General features: G+C 27.5%; 1 long non-coding RNA gene across 3 annotated transcripts in view; it reads left to right on the forward strand.

Moving 5' to 3' along the window:
* The first annotated feature begins 1,678 nt into the window (after positions 1-1,678).
* The window catches only part of LOC136796310 (uncharacterized), a 204,720-nt gene continuing 196,195 nt past the window's right edge, over positions 1,679-10,203 (forward strand). Inside the window, exon 1 of one of the 3 annotated variants that reach the window (XR_010844014.1) lies at positions 1,679-1,848. This is a non-coding gene — a long non-coding RNA (uncharacterized lncRNA). The remainder of the gene's footprint in view (positions 1,849-10,203) is intronic. The other 2 variants (XR_010844013.1, XR_010844015.1) reach the window with 2 other exon arrangements.

The raw sequence follows: 10,203 nt of genomic DNA on the forward strand, positions 1-10,203 counted from the left end.
CAAGGTCCTGTAGAGCCATCCGAAAAAAATCTATGTTAACAGAGTAGATTCTGTTGGAAAGCTCATTTAGGGATTGGAATACCCATTTCCACTTTTCCAAACCATATTGATAATCTCTTAAATTTTATATATTTACGAAAAAGAGAAAAGTTAGTGTCAAATAAAGAAAAACTTCCCAAATGTCCTATTTGCCATTGCCGACTTTAATTTTTTAATCTAATTTGCATCATTTCGTTCGGGTTAAATGGCCCCGAAACATTTCCATGCTTTGTGTAGATTAGTGGAGTATATTTAAGTTTTTGTGATTAAAAAAAAAACATCAAACAAGTAGGTTAAGTAATATTATTTCAAAATTTTTTGAGACAAGGTAATTATTTATTAAATAAAACCACAAATTGTATCCAATACTGTCTCAATACTTTATTTCTTATTAGTCCAACGTTTCGGCTATTCCAGCCATCTTCAAGGACATTTAAATATTTAACAGCTTATATTATATCTTTATTTTTAAACATTTATAACCATCATTATTCACTATATAATATAACACACCTTTAATACAAATCTTCTCCTCACATTAATTTATAATTTTTATTGCAGGCTATTCTGCCCAGGTCATTTTCTTATTTTAATTTCAAACCTATTCCAAACACTCAATCATTAAAAAGTTATATTTATTATTAATAAGCTTACTAAGCTTAAGTCTAATTACCTATTTATTTAAATTTTAAAACCATTAACTTTTCTTTTTCTTTATAAAATTATCCACAATATAAAATACACCACCATATAACAAACTATTTATAACCTCCCACTCACACAGGTCTGCCTTGTTTTAAATTGCATTTTTGTTTCAATTTGGTATTTATTTTAATTCTCAAATTCCCTTTATTAAATTTCATTGTAACTAGTAACAATTTTCTCTATTATTTTTATAAATTTATTTTGCTTAAAATCTCTGCATAATGTTGGTTTAAATTCTTAGTATCTGTTTTAAAATTAACTGTGTAATTGATGTTCTCTGATATATAAATTGATTCAAGTATTTTTCTTTTGTATAAATTGTTTTCTTTATGTAAAATTATGGTGTTATCAAAATCAAAATTATGTTGGTTTTTGGCTGTATGCTGTACAAGAGCTGTTTTATTTGGATCCTTTTCTTTATTTCTTGTATCATTTTTGTGTTGATATATTCTATCCCCCAACATTTGCTTAGTTTCACCTATATAGATTGCTGTAGGTTAAGTTCAAATCAAATTTAGTAATCCCTAAATGAATATTTCATCTCTTTTTGCTTTAGATGTTTAGATGTTTAAAACAGAAGATATCACCAGCCTAAAAATTTCTTTGCAAGAAGCATGAAATTCCTACAGAATCTCAAGAAGAACAGAGGTGTATCTCTCAAAAGCTTTAGTCATGATAAGGAGGAGTTATTATCACTTAATATAACAATAATAAAAACCCTAGAAGTTTTTAACGTAGTCTTATAAGTTATTACTTAAGTACTTTGAATGCAGAATGAGCCTTGGGATTGGATGCACAAGCCCTTACAGATTACCCTTCCAGTTGAGGCACCATTGATAAATGAAATAGACACTTGGTGGCATTCTATTGATAGTTTTGGATGGCAGCCATCTTCCCAGTCCACCCTTGTCAATCATTGCCTTTCCATCCGGAGTGTCCATTCTGCCTTCTCTTCCCATGTGTACTCACGATAACGCAGTGGTACGCTTCCTCTGAAACTGTTGATTATCGAGTTTCCCATTTATAATGATAAACAGTTATATCGTACGCATGGGTCGGGTTGATTAAATAACGGGGACCATATTGGACTACAAAGAACGCAAGGTACAGTATATATTTAGATCAATGTATATCGCAGTGTATACCTACTATCATGGCCTAAGGGATGTATGTAAGTAACCGAAACATTATGAAATGAAAAATCAATCTTTATTCTGAGACACTTGGTCTCCTAAGAATAACAATTTGAGCAGTATTTTTCAGGTTTCAGTATGTGAAGTTTAAAATAAAATAATAATAATCATGTAAGTAAAAAAAAATAAAGTAAAATATTAACAAATAACTTCATATTTATGTAAGCTTGCTTGGATTTTTATCATTCACAAATATAAAGAAGATTGATTATGAAAGGTATGTTTATGTTAAATGAAGTTATGAATGAAACTTTACGAATGGATATTGGTAAGAAATTTCAGAACGAGATAGCTTCAATGATAAATGATTTTTCTAAAGAAGCAGATCTATCTACAATCAGATGAGATCTACAAATGGGTTGGATTTAACCTAAATTATTAAAGTTACATTCATTTTAAATTTTATATAAAATCCTGTATAGTATTTTTTTGCGAAAATTCATACTCTAGGAGTTTTTATGATTAATGGTTAAAAAAAAAAAAAAATTAAAAATCAGGTTTTAGAAGTTGGCTAAATAACAACAAACCGCTAAATGTTAACAAACGCTTTAAAAATATACCCTAATAATACTTCGATGTTTATATCATTTACTAAATTTACGTTTTCCTTCATATCATAGGTTATATAACTTTATTATATTTTCTAATAGTTCCATTTGATTTTTGTTTTTGTGTAGTGCTATTTGATTCAAATAAAAATCGGTATTATAATAAAAAAATTTAAATCGACAGTAAGCATTTATTTTGAGTTTGGCAAAAATCCATTTTCCAAAATAATCGAGTTAGCTTTAACAGTGATGTTTTTAGATGATTTTTTCAATCTGAAGTAAATGTTACTAATATATTTAAAATAATTATCATTTTTACACAAAAAAAAATGGATGGTTACTGATATACTCATTTTCACCAATTTGTGTATAAAATATAAAATTCCAAAAATCTATATAAGAATATTGAATATGTAATATCATACGAAGAGTTGTAAAAAAAAAAAAAATAGAACTGTCCATCGAACAAGAATGCACATGAACACATTTCTCAAATAATCTTAGTTATGCGAATTAGGATGATAAATTGGAAACTTAGAAGCCCAAAAAGATTATTCTACTGTGTTTTATGTTACCCATATTTTAAAATTTAATCCAACTGTTTAATATTTCGATTCGAACATACCAATGACTTACTTCAAACTTACACATTTCCACTAACTTTATGAAAAATACAATTAAAGGTTCTCTCATTTAGGAAAATCACTACTTTTTAATTAATTTTCTAAAATAAGAGAACCTTTAATTGTATTTTTCGTGATCCTGTATATGTTATGAGAAATGTACTTAGAAGCACTGTGAAATAAGCCATCCATACATACATGGACTTACTTCACTTCAATAAATAAACAGCTCATATGTGGTCCGATGTTTCCTTGTAATGCACAATAAAACCCTCTTTTTTTTTATATTTCTACTAGTTTCGTGAAATTATAAAGATTTTTGTTTTTCTTCGTTATGCAATGATTAACTAAAATATTTTTAGTTTTATTTCTATTAACTTTAGTTTTATTTCTATATTCATTTAGTGGAAGGTGTTCTCTTTTTTTTAACTTAATAAAATATTGTTGCTAAATTTTTGAAAAAAAATACTTTTTTTAGGATTCTTACAATACGTTTTTCTAAAAATCAATAAAGTGAATAATAAATGCCACAGGTTGTCCTCGTTCTAAAGGCATGCGTCAAAAGTGTATAAAAATACGGTTATTAAAAATAAATTAATAAAATCCAATGAATAAAATGTTGAAGTATTAACTATAAAATTATTATACTATGAAAAGATAAAAAAATTATATCGTAGTTAGAAATATATGCCTTGATATATGACCTGCTAAGTCTCAACACTCTCTACTATATCAACAGTCCAACCTTTCGGCTAATTCGTCCATCTTCAAGGACAGTCTAACAATTAACAGCTTATTATACATCCATTTGTAACAATTTTAACAGAAACATTATTATTAATAATTTAACATACCTTAAAAATAAATTTACACTTCACATCCAAACTCAAAAAGGTTTTACAGGCTATTCTGCCGAGGTCATTAATTACTAGTCAAATTATCCTATGAAACAATATACTATGTCTGGTTACCTAGTTTGTTACACTTCATTAATTTTTAAAACTTTTAATTTTAGATCATCTTAACACTATCAACTATGATATAAACAAACTGATTTTAACCATTCATTCACTTGGGCCGGGCTTTTTATTAATTTATTTCAAATTGCATTTTGGTCTAAATTTATTTTCCATTAGTAAAATTAATTTTAAATAGTAACAAAAAATTTACCCATACTTTACATAAAATTTCTGCATAATGGTTCAAATTTCAAACTCTGATATATAAATTGACTCAAGTATTTTTCTTTTGAACATATTGTTTTCTTTATGTAAAATTATGCTGTATATAAAATATCCAAATCAAATTTGTGTTGGTTTTTACCTGCAATTATCTATATATGGAATATACAGTAAGAAAATATATCCCAATCTTGAAAAATGTTGAATTCGAATTTTCGAAAAAAAAAATGTTTTGAGGTCCACTGAGGCCAAAAAACTTAGTTTCAAAAAGTGTTCTGTGTATCTCTGAACAGCCTAGAGCAAAAACGAAAAATCGTAAGAAACTAACATTACATACTTAAGATGAGAATATACCTGGGATATGACAGCAGACTTCTCCATAAAATCTACTTACCAGAAGTGCAACTTTATCAAATCGATTTTGACATATTTTCTATTTTCTCAAAAACGACTCTGACGGCTTTAATGAAACTCGCCATGTCTATGTAAAAATTAAATGGTTTCTAATATCAGCTAGCTCTTATCCTCAATGAAATAGTCCGAGGAATTTTTAAAAATTCTTCTTCTGAAGTATTTTCAATTTTCTTCATATAAAAAAAAAAACAAAAACAGTTCTCATTTCTAGCAATGATAAACCAGATATAAATACAAAATATCCCATCCTAACGAGAAAAATCAAGACTGGTCTTTTCTAATTGCAATACAGCTTCGTAATCTTTTCTTTCTTAAATCAGCTCACTTAGATCTACCAATTATGTAATTAAAAAAATAAATAAATAAATATAAATAATAATAATTGCGAATGTTTTGGGACTGGCCTGCGTGGAAACGTTTTTATATTATAATTAGAGTGTACAGGAGCTTACTCAATCAGACCAGCACTGCCGGGATGGTTAAATTACTGTAAGATCCTACTCTCCTATTAAAATATAAACCTATCCTACTAGAATTTACCAGTTTTGTCCCTACTGTCCCACTACTTCCGTTTCATCTGGCTTTGGCGTCACGAAATCAATTCACTTCCATATAATTTTGTTTTTTCTTTCATTAGTTGTAGAACGGCGGTAAAGAAGTTCAAAACTCTCTCTCTCTCTCTCTCTCTCTATATATATATATATATATATATATATATATATCTGTTGTGCGTGTTTACTGTATCAATTTTGATTGATCAATTTGTATTTTCGTATATTTGTTATTAGTAATTACATTTTCTATCTCAAGTTAAATATATATTTTGTTTTAATTTATAATATAAATATTGAGTTACAAATTTTAATTTTTTTTAATTCTAATAAATATAAAAATTATTTTAGTGCTAAGATTATTTTATAAATCGTAAATAGGATAATTATAGATGGAGTATAAGAGTATTTGAGCTGTGACCCACATTCTTACTTTAACTGGGCCAATGTCGGTCAACACCGATTAGCTTCTATGACTAATCTTCACAGTGCTTTTATTGAATCTTATGGCTTTAATAAGTATTGTTAATTATCGCTCTTATGGTCAATTAATTAAGTTAGTTAGTTTATGGTATATTAATAAATAATTATATGTAATATAATGCATTATTGGATATTTTAGACAATTTTCATTATCGCGTCGGCCTAAATTCTTATGTCAAGGGTACCGCGAAATTTTTTAGCCCATCAAGGATGCCGCGAAATTTTTAAACTCTTTGTTACTGTATAAATAAAGAAATGACATAAGTTTTTCTGTTGGAATTATATAGTATTTATTGTAATGTTTATTTCAACAAATAGCTAGAAAATAGGATGGTAATTTTTAGAGGTGTAAAACGATTTTTATATATTTTTGTATTCAGAAACATGCAAGCATAAATTATAAAAATATAATTCCCATTAATGATTCTTTAAATGTATAGTTGATTTAATAAATGGGTCTTAGAAATACTGTATATTACAGAGATATAGAATATATCATACTTGAACTACTTATAAATCATTATTAAAAGTTATGGTGAAGTGAGAGACTGATAGCTTCAGAAGGAGCAATAAAAACATAATATTGCAAGTTATATATTGTTAGTATGACTTTATGATCAGTGGGGAAAAATTTCATATCTACTTTTAAATATATTCTTGCTAGATATTACTTATTTGATGAGCTATGAGCTTTGGCACGGAGATATCATGATTCTTTCTCGGTATAATTTCTTATATTCATTATATCTTTTGTCAACATGCTTATAGGCGGAAGAGATATCGGCCTCTCTCATGATGGGATACTGATAAGTCCATATAGTTTAGTTATTACAATGGTAAATGTCAGCTGAACATATCGTTAAACGGTTCAGTTAACCGCGCTGACATGAAGTCCTTGACAGACGCTAGACCTTGCATTGGAGATACCATCCGAAAACTAATTGTTCCTAACCTCGAATGAGTTATCGTCTTACGATTGCCAGGCTAGCTAACCGATACACGGGATGATCTAATATCGGGAGAGAGAGTGCGTAGCGAGTGTTGGATAACTGTAGTCCTCTATGACCCAGATCCGGGGAGATGTGGGCCAATGTCGGCGAGGCCTTTGCACAACTGGCGTTCACAGACAAATTTTGATCATGTCCTTCTCTGTCCTAGCTAGATTCTGGGGGGCGTCCATACGTGAATCCAGTCATAACCTATATTCCCAACCCCATTCATTTGGGGTATGACCTCGTATTCGTACCATCTTCTATGTCAATCGGAAGGATTATTGTTCATTACATGCCAACTAAAATAATAAAGTTACTGTGTCCTAGGTTTAGTTTCACTAAGAAGGGGTGTTAGAGACTGAAGACGAGGGGTCACTGATTTAAATGAAAGGTTTTTTGGTCATATTTGACCGAATAAAAAAATGTATAAAACATAAATAATCAATATATAAAAATATGCAATGTTAATTCACAAGCATAGTATAAATATAAATACACATTAAAATATAAACATACAAAGGAGTAAGATAAACTTTATTCAAAAAGTTGTGCCGCGCAATTGTATTGGGTCGCCAAATACACAGCATACTTATTCCTAGTTAGACAATTACTTTTAAATTCTTATAATTTATAGGCATAGTACAGTAATATACAATAGTAATATGTGATTTTTTTACTTGTTCCTTTATTTGTTTTATCTTTTTTTATTTTTTTTTTACCTTCAATTCTTCAATTGTTCCCTATTATTTAGCTTTATTTTCTCTCTTAACCCATTATATCTTTCTTTCTTTTTCTCCTCTTTAACAAACATATAATGAAACTATAATAAAAATTTTAAATAACATAAAAATACATACACATACAAATCTATTGCCTTTTCGCACATAAGTACTGTTAAAATTAAAAAAAAAAATTATCTACTATTACTACGTATGCATACGTTCAAATATAGATAATGAATATAAAATAAACAAACTTAATATAAAAGAAGTGATATATTTTAATAGATAAAAAAAAGTATTAAATATTTATAAAAAAGTAATAAATATTTTTAAAAAAAAAATATGTTAGACTCGTTTTTCATACAAATGGGGACAGTTAAAATATTTTTTTTATTTTATTTTTAAAACTTTTTATATTGTTGTTTTCAATATATCTATGCATCAATCAATTTCGAATTTTCATAGAAATCAAAAATATTTTACCACACCAATTAAAAAAAATATATATATAACTTTCGGATGATAGCTATTGTATGAGTACAATATTGAAATAATTTAAACTGATTGACAAAATAAAATGGGCTAAAATATTTTTTAGGGAGAAAAAGAGGTGATATTCGTTTTCCACAGATCGAAAAAACTCTAAATATGTATCCTTATAACAATAAAAAAATATAATTGGGAAAAAATATATATATATTTTATATTATTTTAGTAAATAAATGTTTTTGCTTTTACTCTGCATGAATTAAAAAAAAAAAAAACTGTTTTACCAATTCTATAAGAAAAGTAAAATAAATACCAACTCATCAGATTTATTTTAAGCGAAGTTTTAACCCTTAACCACGATTAATTTGATATCAAAAAATGTTTTACTTCGTCATTCTATAAAAAATATTATTTCTGCCCGTACCACATAAAAAAAAAGTAAATCAATTATATTTTTAGATTGCTATGAAAATTCATTTTTAAGAGATTTTGATGTGTGAAAAACTAATATTAATGTTTTTTTCTCTAAAAGATTATTTTATCCCACTTTACTTCCTCAATGAGTCCCAATTGTTTGTATATTGAACTCTTACTTTAGCTATCGCCCAAAAGTAATTTTTTTATTTTTTTAAGCAATCCAGTAAAATGTCTTTTGATTTCTTCGAAAATTTGTTAAAAATGGTTTGAAAGGATGATTAAACGAATATGACTTAATTTGTATTTTTTTTTTGTTTTTTTGTAAACTTTACAAGAAGCATCTTTTGGTTTTTGACTTTTAAACTAATTAAATAAAATCAGCTGTAAATAATCAGCCCATTTTTTTTTTTGCATCAGTATGTAATAAATAACCATTTAAACTGCATTTATAACCAGGAAATAACAACAAACTGCATATATAACCAGGAAATAACAACAAACAGCATATGTAACCAGGAAACAACAAAAAACTGCATATATAACCAGGAAACAAGAACAAACTGCATATATATAACCAGGAAACAACAATTTATGAAAAATTGTTAATAATAAATGAACATTTACTCGGTTACTTAGGCGAATCCGCAAGAACCCTAGAACACTTATCTAATATTTCCAACTTAGTATCAACAAGAAAAATTTCATTGAAATCAGTGTTCCCAGATCTGTTGCCTCACTTTGTAAATTATTTTCACCAAAAATAAAAAAAAAAAATAACAAAACGAAAAGTTTTTCATATTTTGTGTGTGTACTTTTATAATTTTCTTTTATAGAAGCCACATAATATGAACAGTTCTTTTGACTTTTTTGACGTACTGCATACCCTTAAAATCTTCTTACATGTATGATTTGTTTTAATAACAGTTAAACATATATCATACTATGCCAAATGTACGTATAAAATCTCTTCTCTTGCAGATCACTAGGCAAGAATTTTTTTTTACATTTTGAAACTTAGTTAAGTGTTTATAAATTAAATTCAACTACCTTTGGAAGGCAAGCCCTTAGCAGGTGTTTTTGCGTAAGTTATGAATCTGTAATTCACACGCAAGGACAAATACAGGATATTTACGAAACCTCATTCATTTCCCGTCGGACATTGCCGTGATAATAAAATATCCTACTGCACCTATAAATCACTTTTTCAAAATTTAAATAGCCATTAAAAGAAAAAAACAGGTGAAAGCTGTGCTCAGTTTCTTCGAAATCAAGTAATTTTTACTTTTGAAAAATGCGTATAATTTTACCAAATTTAAATGCTTTCTCCACCGTGAAGGGGAAGTACTGGCACCCAATTGAATAATATTTTTTTTTTCTTTTATCGATATTTCCCTTAAAAGGGATGAGGAAATTTTTTACTTTCTTTTTTAATCTTTTATCTTAAAAATGCTACTCAGTCAATTACGTTAAGATTTTACGAGTTTACATAATATAAATATAATTTAAAAACAGGTATGTTTTTTATAGATTTAATTAAAATTATATTACATATGGCGTGCCAAGTCATACGACTATATTTTCTGCTTTAAGTGGGAAGTATTGAAATTGTTTGTTTGGATCTTCTCTGATATTGTTCCGGTACTGATCATCCTTTCTTTTTCTTTTTTTTTTTTAAGTTGATCTGATATATTCCTGGAGATGCATAGCTTTCGAGTTATTTGAAAAACTAAAAATAAGTGAACTAGTATGAAGTCCAATTTGACGTATCAATTGTCCGATTTAAATTTTTTTTCGTAAAAAAAATTAATTTCCTTTCATAATCATATATATATGTATGAGTTATATA

Source organism: Halyomorpha halys, unplaced genomic scaffold (genome assembly GCF_000696795.3).
Source record: "Halyomorpha halys isolate HHAL.00 unplaced genomic scaffold, Hhal_1.1 Scaffold487.1, whole genome shotgun sequence".
NCBI lineage: Eukaryota > Metazoa > Arthropoda > Insecta > Hemiptera > Pentatomidae > Halyomorpha > Halyomorpha halys.